The sequence below is a fragment of the Anticarsia gemmatalis genome, chromosome 5 (genome assembly GCF_050436995.1).
Source record: "Anticarsia gemmatalis isolate Benzon Research Colony breed Stoneville strain chromosome 5, ilAntGemm2 primary, whole genome shotgun sequence".
Taxonomy (NCBI): Eukaryota; Metazoa; Arthropoda; class Insecta; order Lepidoptera; family Erebidae; genus Anticarsia; species Anticarsia gemmatalis.
Genome location: NC_134749.1, coordinates 1533148 through 1550649, shown reverse-complemented (window position 1 = coordinate 1550649; position 17502 = coordinate 1533148). Strand labels below are relative to the sequence as shown.

Sequence of the window (17502 nt, the reverse complement as noted above, 5' to 3'; positions counted from 1 at the left end):
TCAAGCAAGGTATTATAACCAAATGTCAATGATTCCTGTACAATTCTCAGATGAAAAACATGATTGTTGCTACTTGCCTTATATTGACATATTATTGGTTCATAGAAACCCAAAGTTACGATAGCATTGATATTACTGATATCTACTCGTGTATAAATTGTTTGCGATTCTAAGAACTTGTAATCCGGTGTTGACATGCGTTACAATCAAAATACTAAGATGAACAATATGGAGTAATAATTGAGTTCAATGTGTTTCAAAATAAAAATGATGTAATTTATTAATTGAAACTAGTAACAATAAAGAAACGAAAATAATATTTATTTTGGTTTTGAAAAGACTATGAGTGTTGCGTTAAAGTTTGCTCTTCACTTTTAAATACTTGCATATTGATATAGTAAGTAAATGTACAAAAAATGAAGGTTGACGAAATATTAATATGACTGTAGAACTAAAAATGGATCCTCCTTATAATTCCTTACGTAAGTGAATCACATAACTCGAGGAAGCACACTGCAAGCATAAACCGTTTTCCTCTTCAGAAAAATATTCTCCCATAATATATCAAGAATAAAATGCTTATCCATGCGGTTCGACGGGCGCCAATGATGCAAAACTTAATACCACTAGGGAAATTTTAAATTACTTCATTTTCTGTGAATTTCGCCGGGCTCCTCTCGCAAGTCAGGCGAACGAACAAGTTTGGAACTAGTGCAACAGTAGTTGCAGTTTACGGAACTTTCACAACACTTGCATTCGTACTTGAATTATTGCATAATATACGTTTGGCGATAAAACTAACTGTTACCATTGTTCCGCGTCATTGTTTTTATTGGTGCTTGTAAAATGTTTGATGGTGTTCCCGGTTTTACAATAGTTTGTTTCTTCTTGGCAACCATTACGGCCAAGTTCTATTGGTGTTTTATTCTTTACATCATTACTCTTGTCTCTGTTAATATGTGTAGCGTGTAGTTGAATCTTCTGATTTTTGTATAGATTTCTATCAGTAAATAGGACAAGCTAACAATATCTGTAATAAAAATTGTCATTGGAGGAATCTTAAACTCTTTGAGTCTATAACAGATGGTAAGATTTATGATAACATGCAGCTTGAATAAAAAAATCTCGAGTATAAAAAAATTACATTCTTAAAATTTTTCCGTGATTTCAAAATGGTTTTAGAAACCACATAGATCTTCACAAGACAAGTATTTTCAATTGTCTGTACTTCGGAATTTAATATGCTCGGGTAATCTGGGTCGAGAAAAATGCATGGCTTGAATTCGTAGATAAAAGAAGATTTGAAAAATAAGGGATATCTTATATTTTGCTGATACGGCATTAGCATTGCTTTGGATTTGACTCGATTTAGAGATTATGAAAAATATTGAAAAATGAGAGGTAAAGTGAACGCCAAATAAGAACATATAAAACAGTTTATTTTTTAATGTTAAAAAAATAGATTGTTTTTACTTTGGGTGTTTGCAACACACTCTTAAATCGCAGACAGTTGGCGTAACATGACGTCAATGTGGGTAACAGCTCTGTTTAAGAGTATATGCCCAGCCGAAAGTGAATAAAAGAATCAGCCAAATTATAGTGTAGTAAAATTTAAAATATATAGTCAAAAACTAAACTACAAGAAGAAAGGCCAAAAAGCGAAGTTTTGTTCATTAATGGAAGTTCAATACCCACAATGACTATTAGACCAAATCATCTATGATTACCACCAGTCTACCTCCCCACTCTGTTTTACGGGCAGTCCTCAATCTTAAACTTATCTAGGTCTGCAAGACCTTTCCTTTCACTCCACAAATCGTTCCAATCGGAAATAAAATAAAACATTTACACCCCACTTTATTTCTATCACACAAATCTGGAAACGCTGTTGATCACACCATAAAACACACAGAAGAAACCGAAAGCCGTAATCCAATTTACTGCGAACAACAAACATTATAAATAAACACCAAGGACCCCACAAATAGCGAAAACTATAAATAATACGAGCACATAAACATCGCCATAGTTCAACACCATGATATTGATAATAAAAATTCCTTTCCGGACTTTGTGAGGGGGAGATCCTAAGCCCGCGCACTGAATGCCGAAGTGTGGATAAATAGAGATCTATCTCAAGGTGTTGCTACGAAAACGAAGTTATTTGGCATTTTCCTTGAGATTATACGTGTATTTCTATTGACACGTTCCTTGTGAAAATTGTAAGAAGCTACCAGACAGTGTTAAGTGATGTGGAAAAGTACATACATGAAAATATAAATCATGGGATATGAGTTACAGTATCACTAAAGCAATAACAATAAAATATGTTTATTTCTACCTAATGTGATTCCAGGCGTTTAATATATCTCTGACCTCCAAAATTCCGTCTTATTTTCGGATCAATACAAGTGGAATGAGAGTTCAAATTAAGATGTTAGATTTTATGTAACCTTAAGATGGGTTTTGTAAAAAGTTCTTGAACGAATGCAAAATTAACTAGCAATTTGTCTTTGGAGACAAATCCGAATATTTTACATAAGATCGAATGCGAAGCCTTAAGTTGGGTCCGACCCTAATGATAACCTCGAAGAGATAAGAGCGTTCGGAGAAAAAATAAATTCTATTATGGACCCAGTATGCGCCTTGTACGCTCTTTGGGTAAATTATAGTTCTGCTTTTGCTGTAACTAAATGTTCCAGTTTAATTGTACTGAACATTTCGTTTATATAAGCCGTATAAGGCCTAGAAAATACATTACTGTTTTGTGTAATTTTCTCTCTTTTATGTTTTCTCTTTTATTTTTGTGTATTAATATTCAGTACTTTTTAGTAATTACCTAGGCACGTAATTACTAAAAAGTACTGAAAACGTTTGCTTTGAAAATAAGATAATTAATCTTTTGTTTCTCTATTTTCAGGTCCATGATATTATCCCTACAAAAAAATAAAAGTAAGTACAAATATTGCTTACACCTAAAACTTTGCAATTATCCAATGTTCTAAATAGAAATTCTGACTTGATGGATTTTATAATCATTGAGAAGGAAACTAGACTGAAGAAAAGACTTCAACCATGTATTGGTTTCATGATCATAAATATAACAAAGATGCCTCACCCCATAGACATTATCGATGCTCACATTAGAATTTCAAATCCAATCCTAGCCGTCAATAAAATAAACCCTGCAACTCGTAAAACTTGCTCACCCCACGGTAATGGACGATGTTGACGAAGATTATCAGAATCTGTCGTTTATATTTATAAATTTAGATTATTTCTTTTTTGGTAACACACAAACTTGTGTTTAATGTGAAAACACATTAGGGCTTTAAGTTGAAGCAGATTTCGAAGTATATAGCGCGACACTAGCATATAAACCAAAATAGTACGAATATCATTTATACGCGTCAAATGTAGCGTAAAACATTTAAACAATTATGACACAAACTATTAACATTTTCTCGATATAATTTCGATATTATCGAAAAAATGTGTGAAATCAATTATGTATCAAAAGTGCAAATGGTTGGGAATAAATTACATGCAAAATATAAAGGTTTTTGTAAAATGCTATGAACGTTTATTGCACAGTGAGGCTAGAAGCTTCCCTTAAAAGTAAAATGTTCGAATGTGTGTGTTCTTTCCAATCTTAAATGGAAGGAATGTTTACAATTTAGAACAACACTGACGTTTTTGATCAAAGATGATTGCTCAATGATCAATTGTTTGATTTAGCGTTACTTCCGCATATCTTTATCTATTTTTACTTTACGCTGTTGAATCTTGTTTCGACAAATTATTTCCTTTTTCTTTTCTACGGGATTCGTGCATATTACAATTTTGAAGAATGTGGACGTAATATGCAAGTCCAAGACGATGTTGGTTTCACTGGACTGAAACTACATTAAGAACTGCGCTGAAGCTGTTTAATAATAAAGTCGTATGGTATGATTTTAAAATTTTACTTAATTTATTCTGATTAATTATCGCTCTTACAAATAATAAAACTGAAGTGCATTCCAAGTATAGAAATCTCGATTTAATCGCATCTCAATACATTTATTCACACTCAGTATTAAACTGAGCGTGTCAACAGCCTTATTGCACTAATTTTCTCTCCCCACGTGAAAAATATTAAAATAGAACAAAAGAAACCAACCAAAAGAAACCTCCTTGTATATATTTAAGAACCTGCTCTATCAATTTACCTAGCACCGTAAAAGAGAACTATTTTAATAAATTTCTTTGCTCAGTTCCCAACGATTCTACAAAGAATAATATTTTTTGTTACAAATGCAAGGCTTTGCTTTAATGGAAAGTTTTGCTGCAGCATCAGGCTGTCAGCTGAGTAACTCCTTTAATAGTATTTTATAGTTTTAACTTCTGTTTGTGTTTTGTGGAGTGCAAAAATACGACTATTTTTTGTAGTGAAATGTACTTTTGTGACTAACTTCCCAACCACAAACTGCAGGAGCGTAATATTTTGGGAATATTATTTGTTATTTGAAATATTATGCATTTTGCCTGAGGTTACTGGATATTTTGGCGCATATTGCACGATCATGTACCCCGCGACATTTGACGTGGTCGTCAGCTTGCGACCACGGCATGTGTCGCAAAATGAATTTCCGTATAACGTCAGATAAACTAATTACTGACTACTTTTTTTAAAGGCTGACTTTGTGGTGCAGTCGGTAGTGTGTCTGACTGCTAATCATGTACTATTCTCAGGTCAAACAAAGAACTTTGGTCTTTTCTAATCTTCTCTCGTCTCATCATTTTTTACATGGGACTAACATTGTGAGGTTTTGGTGTATATCCTACACAACTGCCTACACTTTCAGGTATAACTGGCACGATATAATATATTTATTATGTTTATTTTTCGAATGACTGCTCGACTATATCGATTAACTTCGCAACATTGAATTAGCAATAATGTCACTATTTAATAACTTTACCAGGAAATATTCCATGTATCTCGTGTTTATTGGTTTGGAAAGTTTTCAGTTTATGTATATGGAATAAATTAAATAACCATGGAAGCGATAAATCTGTTACGATGAAATATGGCGTTTGCAAATTCTAGTGAATATATGTGATTAAATGTATGATACATATTCAATAGAAGTATTAACGTAACAAAATATACAATGGCGAATAGGAGTAGAAAGTATTTTGGTTTTTTAACTAATATATACAGTCTCAATTTGTCGTCAGTGAGCATAAAAAAGTATTCCATAATCAATAATAAATTATTATAATTAAATAAAAACGAAATTAAATACGAACTCAAGATAAGACAGATGTGTTAGTTTTAAATATGATTCTGTTGATGCTATTACAATCGCTCCATAGTTTAATCGCGAGTGATAGCGAAAAACACAAAATTTAGTTACTTTTGGTTTCTTGTAAAACATTTTTTCGTAATATCTATGACATAAAATTAGTACAATCGCGCGTTTTTGCGATTAATAATTGCGTGAATCGCGCCGATCATATCGCCTACTACTGTGGTTTTTTAATAATAAATTGTTGTACAATCGCATAATTTTACAATGTTGGAATCAAATATGTTTGTCGCAGTAATAACACGTTGTTATAAAAGATCGTAACAGTATGTCAGAGTCGTAACCTATATTCCTCAGTCGACTTTATTACTAGTACGCTACAGGCACCTTGTATTATTTCATACAACTTCAAATTGTTTGCCTTTTATATTATCTTACATATTACGATATAAAAGTATATTTTTTTATGCTTTTTACAAACCTTTGAAAAATATCTTGTAAGAATTTATTCATAAAACTCACAAGGTACTTTTAACAAGAAATATTTCGGTATATTGAATATATAGACAAAATACTTCAGCCCAGCAATGAACAGTTCACAAAAACCCCAATAGAATTGTACCGTTCGTACCAATTTCATATTACAAGGAAACAAAAATCTTCATTCTAAGAATCACTTTAATATACATCCAGAAGAAGTTTACCTTCCATAAAACTTTTTATATGGATTGTCAAATACATTCATCTTACACTAGTATTTATTTAAGTACGATATCAAAAGAAAACAAAAACAGGGCATGTATTAAATAAACCCAGAAATAACTATCACAATTCTCATTAACAAAACAATAAATAAAATTCAATACATCCGAACACAATACCGCACACAATAAAACTGATTTACACGAACAACAATAACATAAATAAAATTTTAAGAATAATAAAACGATAAGTGTGATTTTATTTTTCCGCACCGATATTATTGTTTTAGGGGTAACAACTTGGGGTTGATATCTAATTTAATGGGAGCCCCATATAAAAACATGAGGAACATGTTTAGGGAACACTTTGTCGATTTCTCCTCTCGAATTATTGAAGGGAAATTGTCTAGGGGCAGTTTTGAACATGCTAAAATACACCTTGATGCTGTATCATAAAGGTGAAGTTTGTTTGAATGGGATATGTGCTTATTTTTAGTATCAGCTATTAAATTATCAGAGTAATCTAGTGATAAAAATCTCTATGTAAAAGGGAATGTATCACTTACGCTTTCTTGAATTGGAGGGAGTGACTGGAACAGTTAAAATGGAATGGGATGTACTGTTTTGAGTTATGTTGTCTGAGAAAACAATTGAAATCGGGAGTAATGTTATTCTTGGGGGATCGCGAAATAAATTGGTTCCATGGTCATGACATTTGACGGATATTTAACCTAAGAACTTTTCCTTTAAATAAATAATTTACACTTGGTTTGTAATTGATCGCAACTTTTAAGTGTTTAATTTGAATCAATATCTTAGCCTGTCCTGTAAATTAGCGATAAAAAGTATACACGTAAACGGACAATGTCTTAAATCAATGTATCTCAATGTACAGTTTGTGCTACATCCAAGTAGTCTATGAAGATACAGATGATACAGTTAACATTGTTTCATAGATATATTTAACGTGCAAATTCATGCAATGGTGACCTAAGTGAGATCAAACATCTTATTTTATAGTTGTATCAATAAAGCCACATTGATTAAATAAACAAGCTAAATAGACATACAACAGATCCTGGCACTTCCCGTAAACGGAGGTGGTTAATTTATTTCGAGTTAACACGCATACAATTAGTAACCTTATTGATTGTATCGGGACATGCCTTCTGCGTTCATTACCGTGTATTAGAACAATGGTTCGACAGGCAAGTATTTAAGATGCTCAGTACAAATATTTTGTGGTAGTTGAAGTGTAACAGTAGTTGGTATAGTACTACCTAATTTAGAGAAATTATTGAAACGAAACTGCGATGTGATTCGATGACAATACCAATGCAGAAAAGTGCGTAAAGCATGCATCCAATCAAAATGATGCGACATCATAAGAAAATCAATAACAAATCAACTCATTCTCGTGATTCGTCACGCAACGTTTCAAATATAATCAAGAAAATCCTAAATAATATAAATAATGAAAACAATGCTTTGTAACATTATACTTAAAGGACACTATACTTAGACGCAAAATAAAAATAGAACAACAGGCCCTTAACCCGGGAAATGTAAAACAAAATCGATACAATCACAATTTAAAATTAGTTTTGATTCATACCTATTTACATATGATAATAGGGTGAATGGGTTTTGTACTAAATATTTGTTTAACTTCTCCCTGCCCTTAGGGTCGGCGATATAATTAAACTTTTTGTATATACAAAGCTTGGCCTATTTTCTTTTTGGCTTATTTCCTCTGTGATGTATCATTGATTGACATTTCATTTGTCTTTTTATCGTTTGATGTGATGCAGGATATTGTTTTCTTTTAGTTATCTGTCTTGTTTATTGTAAAATATTGATACTGGACTGAAAGTTAAGCCTAGCAACGCTTTTTGTTTAGTTAAGTTAAGAGTCTTATAAGATACGCTTGCTTTACGCATAAGTTTTGAAAAATTATAACGATATTGAAATGCAAGGATGCCTATGTTCACACAAAGGGGAGACAGAATTAGATGAGTCAATTAGGCATATTAGTTAGATCAAAATTAAGATTGTTTTTTGGTCCAGTTTTTAAAAGCCTCACGATTTTGTTGTTATAGGTACAATATAAGTCTAGTATGATCCATCACAAATACCACATAATAATATATCATATACTACAATGTACAAACAACAAAACTCGCTTTAATAAAAAGGACACGAACGTACGTTTTGTTACAAACGAAACACAGTAGTGTAAACAACTGGATTGAGCTCCATAAAATATCTTTCACGTAAAATTTTCTGCACTTCAATACCAAACATTTTGGTTTATATTTTTCTGATAACATCGTAAATATTCCCTTCACAAACGAGTAAATAATGAATCCGTTTTATAACCTTTTTCTTACTTTGTTTTGTTTTATTCTGATAGACTTCCGGCAAGCGAGGTGTTTCACCTTTTTTGTTGTAGAGTATCTTTATTTGAAGGATCTTTTTGTTCGTCTACTGTTGAATAAACGTTATGATGCAATGATTTAATGCAAAATGGGAGTAGAGAAATATCATGTTTTTTCATTACTGTCAAAAATTGGTAATAAATTTTGTTTTCCAGCAGAACAGTTTGTACAACAAATTTGTTTGTCACTCGTCTTTCCATACATTGAATATTCCATTCCATATATAGTTATATTTATAAGAAGTAGAAATTTTATCATGTCAAGTTACATTATACCAATTTACACTTAAATACTTAACTAATTGACTCACGCAGCTCCTCACGTATTTCCTATTTCAAAACCTATGTATGAACCCATTGCTTAAACAGTAAACACTCCATGTTCAATTGTATAAATAAGTAAATATAAGATGAAAGTTTAACAGACAGACAGACGGACAGACAGATTTCCGCATTTTAACTTTAGTATAGATTTCTCTGCAACTTCAAAACACTGTATCACAAGAATATCCCATTCCAATACTGTCAATCTGATATCATCTACTCCAGTTTCAAACCTATGATATGGAGTTAATAACGAACCTAGTTTGAGTTTCAAACTTCACAACACATCCAACTGCAGGCAACTTCATGACCGTACTGAATGTCAAACATGCTAAGTTTCTACTCAGACTAAGTAGGTGTTCGTTGATACGTTTACACCTTAGTTTGACGTTAGTCTTACCGTTTGAATTGTATTCAATGCATCTAGTGTCTTGTTTGTTGTTAAGACTATTTTTTTCACTTTAAAATATACTGTGGTGTGTTTTTTTTGCCCCTTTTTTCTTTTTTATCGTCTTTGCCTTTGACGTAGAAGATGACTTGTCAGTTGTCAAAAATAGTTCTTTAAAGCAACACTAGGGGCGCTGATCGACTTTTTGAATGAAATATCTCATCGTCAATCAACGTAAAATTAATTTCTATGAAATATTATTTTCTGAAAATATTAGTATGGTTTGAGCTTATTAGTTTTGTAATTTTTTACACTCGGTAGTATTGAGTAGAGAGCGTTAGACATTAAATTTTAAATTTCTTGCAAATACTTTCTTGTAATAGGTACAAGCCATAGGTTTTCATATAAAATTTGTCGACAGTGGTATTAAACACCTTTCAGCTATTTCATAGTCCAGACATAGTAAATTATTAAATTTTGTCATTATAGTAATAATAATCATTAATAACAATGGACTTATTAGAATTATGAGCAACAATGATGTAACTGACAAGTTGTGTATAATTAAATTAATCATAATTATCCCATTGTTTTAGCATGCTGATACGCATCGACATAATGTTCGTAGTATTATTTAACAGTTATTTGGGCGTTGTAATTACTAAGTATATTCTTTGTTATGAAAAAATATGTTGAGTTTAAAATTGTAAATAATTGTACCCATAGGTACTTTTAATAAGACATCTACTTCTGTTACAACTTTTACGAGTTTTTTAGTTTATATTTTTTTTTACATTAGACTATTTATCAATAGTAGCCCGGAGTTTGGTAAAATGATCGGTTTAAGGCCATAGGCTAGGAATAAAATTATGTTTATTTCACTCACCCATGCCTTACACCTTCGCGTATAACAAGAATGTTTTCATAAAAAAAAAATGAATACCAAAAAGATTTCATACTTGTATGTAATCTTTTCATCGTCATTCTAAGTCGAAAATATGTTAAGGCAATATTCAAGCAGTTCAAAAGTTACCTATATGTAAATAACAGCCAAAAACTATCTTGAGGAAAAACGAACTAAAACATCAATTGAACAGAACTTGTTACAAAACAGATGATAGATTTACGAAGAACGGAAACACATAGAAATAAACATATCACTTTATATTGTTTATATTTGAATGTTTTATTTACGGGATAGCCAGTTGCGCTCACCGGTCGGTAAACGATCTGTGGGTTAAGCAACCCTTGGCGCGGTCACTCTATAGATGGGTGACCGCATAGTGGTATTTGAACTGGGCGTCTCCGTGCTTCGGAGGGCACGTTAAAAGTCGGTCCCGGCTGTTGTCTACTAAGATAACAGTCGTTAAGCCATGTCAAAGGCCTTCGGGCGGCTTGAACAACTTTGACACTAGGTTGACCACTAACCATACGATAAGAAGAAGAAGAAGATTTACGGGATGTGTAACAAATTACTGCATATAACGTGTTGGTTTATTGTAGGGTGTATTTGTAGGGGTGGGGTTTGATTTGATTGTTTTGTAAAGTTCGATCAGTGAATTGCTAGATACAGTTCACAGAAAAACAGAATTTAGTTTTGGTTATAAACAGAGGTATTATGCAAAATTTTTAGTATTGTTTTTTATTTTTATGTAATGTTATGAAAATATTTTTGCAAATGCAATATTATGTAACAACCAACTGGTCCCAGGCGTCTGATCAACTATACTTTAAGGAATGTGAAGCCTCCAAATCTTCAGTTGACCAGCGTGGTGGACGGAAAGCCTAACTGTACATCGATTCTCTACCACTATCGACTACCGACAACCAGCTAGCTATCGACATTTTGACGTTTAGAATGTACTGCGAAAAAAGTTTCTATGACGCCCGTCAGAGGCGCTGATCAGATTTTCATACAAAATTTCTCGATGACAGGTCGATTGTCGGTAGTTGATAGTAGTAGAGAATTGAGCTACTGTTCTCTCATTCTAGCGAGAGATCATTGGGCAGCAGTTTAGTGTTTATAACACTTCTTTTTCAAAAAGTTTAAAAAATATCGAAATTTTGTAAAAATGTTGATTGAACCAGTTTTTAATTAGTTTTTTTACACTTTAATTTATTCTAACCAAAGCGACAAAATTACAGTATAACACCATAATATTCTGCTAACATTCACAATCAACAACGAACATGATAATAATTTACGTCTACGATTTTATTTGCCTATGGAAATTATTCGGCATTGTTTCACACAATTTGTGTTCATAAGTAAATTACTAAGGTTTTCGTGTTTCGTACCCAAGATATACGCATACTCATTGTCTGATAAAAGAGAAAGATTTGTTTGTTTATGAAAGGGGCTTCCGAAATGGGTTGGATGAAGGTTTCACACAAATTCATGATATTTTCTGTATTGTTATTTACTGGGCTGTAATGTTGTGTGTAATCATTTACAGTTTCGTGTTTCTTGGAAGTTTTTTTTTAATACTGCCTAAAAATATTTGGTAAACATGTCCAGAAAATTTGGAAAAAATCGATGCATGTTTTCATTCGTCTCTCATATAAGTGAACGACACTCGATTAGTGGTGAAAAAAAAAACATTTTTTTTAAACGTGTAGACTATTTTCATTAACGAATTGTTTCAAACTGCACTTGGTTTGCGTGGTAAACCCGAGTTTGAACCTGGTGGGACCAGACTTGCCCTGTAGTGATACAGAAAAGGGTTAAATTTATCCCACTTTTTATAAATCATATTCGTAAACTTCCAATGTAGCTTCTAATATAAAGATTACGCTTCATTTTTTACTTACATCTTCTCACTGTAAAGTAATGCATATTATTAGAGCGTTGTGTAAACTTAGTCAACCTGACACCCTTTGACCTATTTAGTGTGAAGGGAGCAACATAAAACAAACTGCTTCAGTAAATAAATGAATAAATTTGAATTAATTTACAACGTCTTATCTCTCATATGCATATGACGAACTATGTCACTGATTGTTAAATCAATTATCTTGAGTCATGTTTGTTACTTGCATGTGTTTATATCGTTAAGGGGTTAGTCACATGATATTTTATAAAATAATTCTACTTGAAAGATTTGTATTTTAAACTTTCGCGTAGTACCATTTACCTAATTTTATTACGGAATTGGTACTAAAAGGTTAAGCAAGCTTGCTTTCATAGTCAGTGTATAACTGTATACAGTGTCAAGATATTAGCATAACAACTTTGTTATATTTCGACAACATAAAATACTTACATACTTGTGAAAAAATATAGAAAACTCAATGTAGGGTACCCGGGGAATCACCGTTCTAGAAACTGTCGATCTGGTGGCATATCAGGAAGTAATTATATTTCTGTAGCGCGATTAGTTTTTCAAACAAAATTTAGATAGAAATCTGGTTTTCATTCTATTCTTTTCTAAGTTCAGTGTCAAAAACATTCCAAACTATTCTTACTGAAAACAGTCCCCTTTCAACTTATAAAGTAAACCGACAAATTCCAGACTCAACTCCGTAGCTTAATGAAGAATAAAAAGGTTAAAGAGTGCAGTCCAGACTTCAATGGCCAAAGGATTTAAGTCCAGAGAAAGTCTAACGACACGGCCACGCGGTACCTAAAGAGTTATCCTTTGAGTTTCAACCGAGTTGCGAGAGTTCAACGACGCAGATAGTTTTCAAACCATTGTTTAAAGAAACGTTACGAAAATAGAGGCGATTTTATTCAGCCATTTTTTTGAGACAACTTTTGCTCGGACACTTATAAATAAACCACAGATAGAAAATGCAACTAGACCGTCAGGTCTAGTTGCATTTTGCAACTAGACCTGACACTGCTGCTTCTAGTTCGAAAAAAATATGTTCCGTTTAGGAGCCGAACCCACCAAATCTCGATGCATTGGTAACGGCTTGTTCAGTTTAACCTCCGTCCACTACCAATATTGACATCCGAGTAACTCTCCAGATGTTTTTTATGACATTTTTGGTAACTCCTCTATCGCTCAAAGGAACTAATTATTTTCAAGTGAATGTCAACCGTTTTTCTGTCAATACGAAAGCAATACGATCGTTCAGAGAGTAGCAAATTGAACTACAGTTGCAGAATGAAAAATTGCTAAAAAACAAAATTGGACAAAACCTTGTTTCCGATCGTCGCCTATAGTTTTGCAAAAAATATTTTTCTAAACTTTTGCGGGTATATTTTAGGCTCGATATATGACTTGTCCCCTCCTGTATTGGCCTGTCATGTTTTCAATTTTTTTCCAACCTTCGGCCATAAAACTTGTAATAAAAGAGAAACATGACATCTATTTGTTGGAGGTTTATATAAAATTCCATGTCCGCTGATGTTTTTCATCAAAGTATTGATAATTTGCTCTGTTGTAAAGAATCAGTGTTGTTAGTTCCGCGAACTTCTTTGTGATTAAAATATATTGGAATTGTTATATAATATGACAACAAAAATACTTAACAAAACAATTAATTTACTTTTAAAAATAATGATTCCTTTGTTTGCGTAACTTCAATAAAATTAGATATTGCTTTGGTTGTTTATTTTTCTGTGTCTTTAGTTCTAAGTATTTAAACCTACAATCATCGGTAGGAAAAAGTGAGCAAAGGTAGATTAGTTCTTACATGCGTATATATGTATTCAGAGGTGTCACGGTGTTAATTTTTCTTTTGAGACTCGGCACAAATATCAATTTACCAACTCAATACGCGTTAGCCCACAGGCAATTAATTAATAGGTGAAAAGCACTACAAATAAAATATATTGTTTCGAAATAAAAAAAGTAATTTTATATATTTTATGTCTAATGAACATCAATTTTCAAAAGTTGTTAATTAAAATGCAATTGTTATGTTACTACGAACCATTAATCAATCCATTGCAAGCTGATATCACAATTCACATTGAATGGAACATTTAAAATACATCCGACAATATATTTTTTTCAGTATTGAAATATTTTATGGTGAAGTGCCGGGATAAAGTTGGATAACAATAAAATTGTTTATAATGGCTTTTGAAATGAGTTGTTTTTATTGTGAACTATTATGTGTGAAAGGCATATTGTATTTCAGATGAATATAACTAGTAACGGAAATATTAGCGTTTTCTTTGAAATAATAATATTAATAAGCCGATATGTCAAAAAAGTTATTGTGAGACAAGAAAAGCTAAAACAGAGTAGTTAGTTTAAACTATGATAATATTATGCTTATTTTATTTTCCTTAATATACATGCTTTTGTTTAATAAATAATAATATCTATCATTCCATAATTAGTGTTTCTACTATTAATATAAAATTGCGGCTTTCGTTTTAGCATCTATTTTTGGATATAGCATTAATATATAGCACCTTCCACCTTAATCTTTACTACCTACACTATTTTATTTTAAACACAATGTTTATTTACTTCTAAAACATCCGTTTAAATGAACTAAAAAGTATACTCTAAAGCCGCTTAGTGTAAACTAGCCTTTTGTTCTTATTCAAATTTCGTTATTTTAATTACTTAAACAGTTGTATCAACGTTTGTACTCGTGATTGAAAATTGAACTCTATTCTGTAATCGTTAGAGTTAGGTTTCGAATGAAATAGGTAATGCAGAAGACTATTGATCTATTTGTAGGAAATGCTGTTAATGTAATTAAAGATGTTTCGTTTGTTTTTATGTTCTGTTCTGTTGTGTATTGTTTTGTTATTGCTAAGCTTATTATCATCCAATTTTGTTTCAAATGAAATATAAAAAGGATAAAATAATAGTTATTTCAAACATTTGGGTTTAAAATCTAATTTTTACATTCCCTTTTTCCCAAATAGATAAAATGATTATATTTTTCAACTCTATTAACAAAAATTGAAACATAGGGGCCTTTTCTGAAAACTTGTTATGTTTATTCAAAACAAAAAACTCACTAGGCTTCATAACATAAATATAAAAGTACGACTTTTGAAAAAATATACACTGGATGAAAACAACTCGAATTCTGTGAAAAAAATGACACGTAATTCACGATACATACACAACACGCAGTTGATCTGAAATACTCTGAAATAGACAGACAACGTGAATGCACGAATTTCTGGATTGACAGTATTTTACTCGTCAAAGTCCATAACTTGTTTATAAAAGTCAACCTTAAAACGTAATTTTATTTTTGCAGAATTTATTTTCTTCTTTTTCAAAATTTATTGTTACACTTTGGAACTATACTACTACTTATTTAAATAATCTAATTGTATACTATACCAGCAGCTCGCCGAGGCTTCGGCCAGTTTAAACAGTTATTTTACAAAAAAAAGCTTTACAACTTCTTCACATAAACCTTCCTCTTGATCCTTATCTGTTAGAAAAACCGCATCAATATCCGTATTGTACTATAAAAGTCCTAAGCATACATACATACAGACATTGGGACAGACGCGGGATGCGCTTTATACTTTGTAGTGATCAGTCATTCTGTACCACCAATTTCAACAGTAATGTATTACATACACTACAGCCAGTGCGTACACGCACACGCCACGCACACGTCACGCACTCGCATCCTCTCTGTTGCGGCCATAACGTTCGTTTATACGTTCCTAGCAATAAAAGTACCAAAGCATAGGCAATAAAGAGCGTTCCTTTGTTCTCCTATAATAAAAGTTCTTGTTTTCCCAACCAATAAACACGTTAATTTTTCACGTTAGGTAAACCACGAAAAAGAACCGCAAAATCCCGGAGTAAAACGCGAACCATGAAAAATCCTATTCGCAACGGTTATTTAAAAACTGGGAACAAAATATCCAAATTCGGTCCCGACATCGCAAAGGTTATTATTTTCCTGTGAGCAAACACAGAGTAATAAACGTCGTAAGAGCACATAGACCTTTTGATACAGCAGTCAGTAACAACTCTATTATTATAGAAATAAGGGTTAAATTCGCTTGTAGAGTTGCATTAGTTAGATGGTTTTTGTAAAGACATGTCACGCGTGGACAAATGTTATGCCCGAACAATTTTAGTGCCCACAATAACAATGATTCCTCTGGGTAAAGCTTGGATGTAGTTTGTGTTTCACCCATCGTAACTACTTGTTACAGCGAAGAAAAAAGTTTATGAGTGAAATCTGAAAATGCTTGCGGTTTAAATGCGATTGATCTAACTAGATAGCTTACTACTAGATTATAATTATTGTAAATAGGTTATATATATTGAGTGTATTTCATTTCAAAATTGTGACTAATAAAATATTACCAAGAATTTTCATATTTACAATAAAAAATAAAACATTTTAATATTTTTCCCAAAACAAAAAGAGGTTATCAGTATTTATCAAAGCTTAGTTTTGTTCAACGTACAATAAAAACAAAATCCCAAATAGGCTATAAATGAAATTATATTTTAAAACAAACTTAATTATAAATTCTACCTGCAAACAGATTTATTCGTTACCCTTTTATAACAAAAAAGAGCCGTGTTTCTAGCCCTAATTCAATATCGTCAAACTGCCCTCATAAACTTGTTTACATGCCCTAGTACAAAATAAACATAATTGGATACTCCCAAAATAAATTGTTACAACATGAACGAATTTAATTCAGGCCCACATTATTAGCAAATAAATGGGTTTACAACGTAGCCTTGATTTCATTGGATCACGTTGAGGCTTATTAAGTTGAGACCTCACTTGGCAACTGTAACGCAACATCTACTTCTTCACTGTTGAAAATGTGACTGTCTGTTTAGCTGTTGCTGTTGCGCTTAATCGATTTTTAAGATTTTTTCCATATAAATTGTCCATGCTTAACAATAATAATACTGTCGAATATCGACAACCGGCTTGCTATGAGGAAATTTTGTATGAAAATCTGATCAGCGCCCCTAACGGGCGTCCTAGGAACTATTTTGGGAGTACATTTTAAATGTCAAACTGTCCATACTCGTCAGTACCAAAATAGAGAGCCGCGCTACTGAAATATGAAATTAAGCTCTGCATGCGAGTTATCTTACGATAATAAATGTCAAAAACAGCTGATCATTTGACATTCGGTATCAATCGTTCACGACCGCGTTTGGAGATTGAAGCCCTGAGAAGAAGGGCGACATGAAAACCACAGAGTAACGAAACGACCATAAATTTATTCAAAAGATCATCTCAACCGACTGTTCATTTTCTATAAAAAACCCATAACTTTTTCATGGGAAACGTATACACCACTCAAATTAATAAAAAATAGTATACACTGTAAACAGAACACATGAGTCTAATAAAATATGTATTGCAGTGGATGTTTTTGCCAAACATTGTGAATGTTTCCTTAATGGTGCACCTGCTAACAAGGACATGCAACCGAAA

General features: G+C 32.2%; 1 protein-coding gene across 2 annotated transcripts in view; it reads left to right on the top strand.

Moving 5' to 3' along the window:
* Grip (Glutamate receptor interacting protein) overlaps positions 1-17502 on the top strand; it is a 304859-nt gene that overhangs the window by 43618 nt on the left and 243739 nt on the right. For both annotated transcript variants that reach the window (XM_076114045.1, XM_076114043.1), the window contains exon 2: positions 2921-2952. The gene's annotated coding sequence lies outside the window, so the exon portion shown is untranslated. The remainder of the gene's footprint in view (positions 1-2920; positions 2953-17502) is intronic.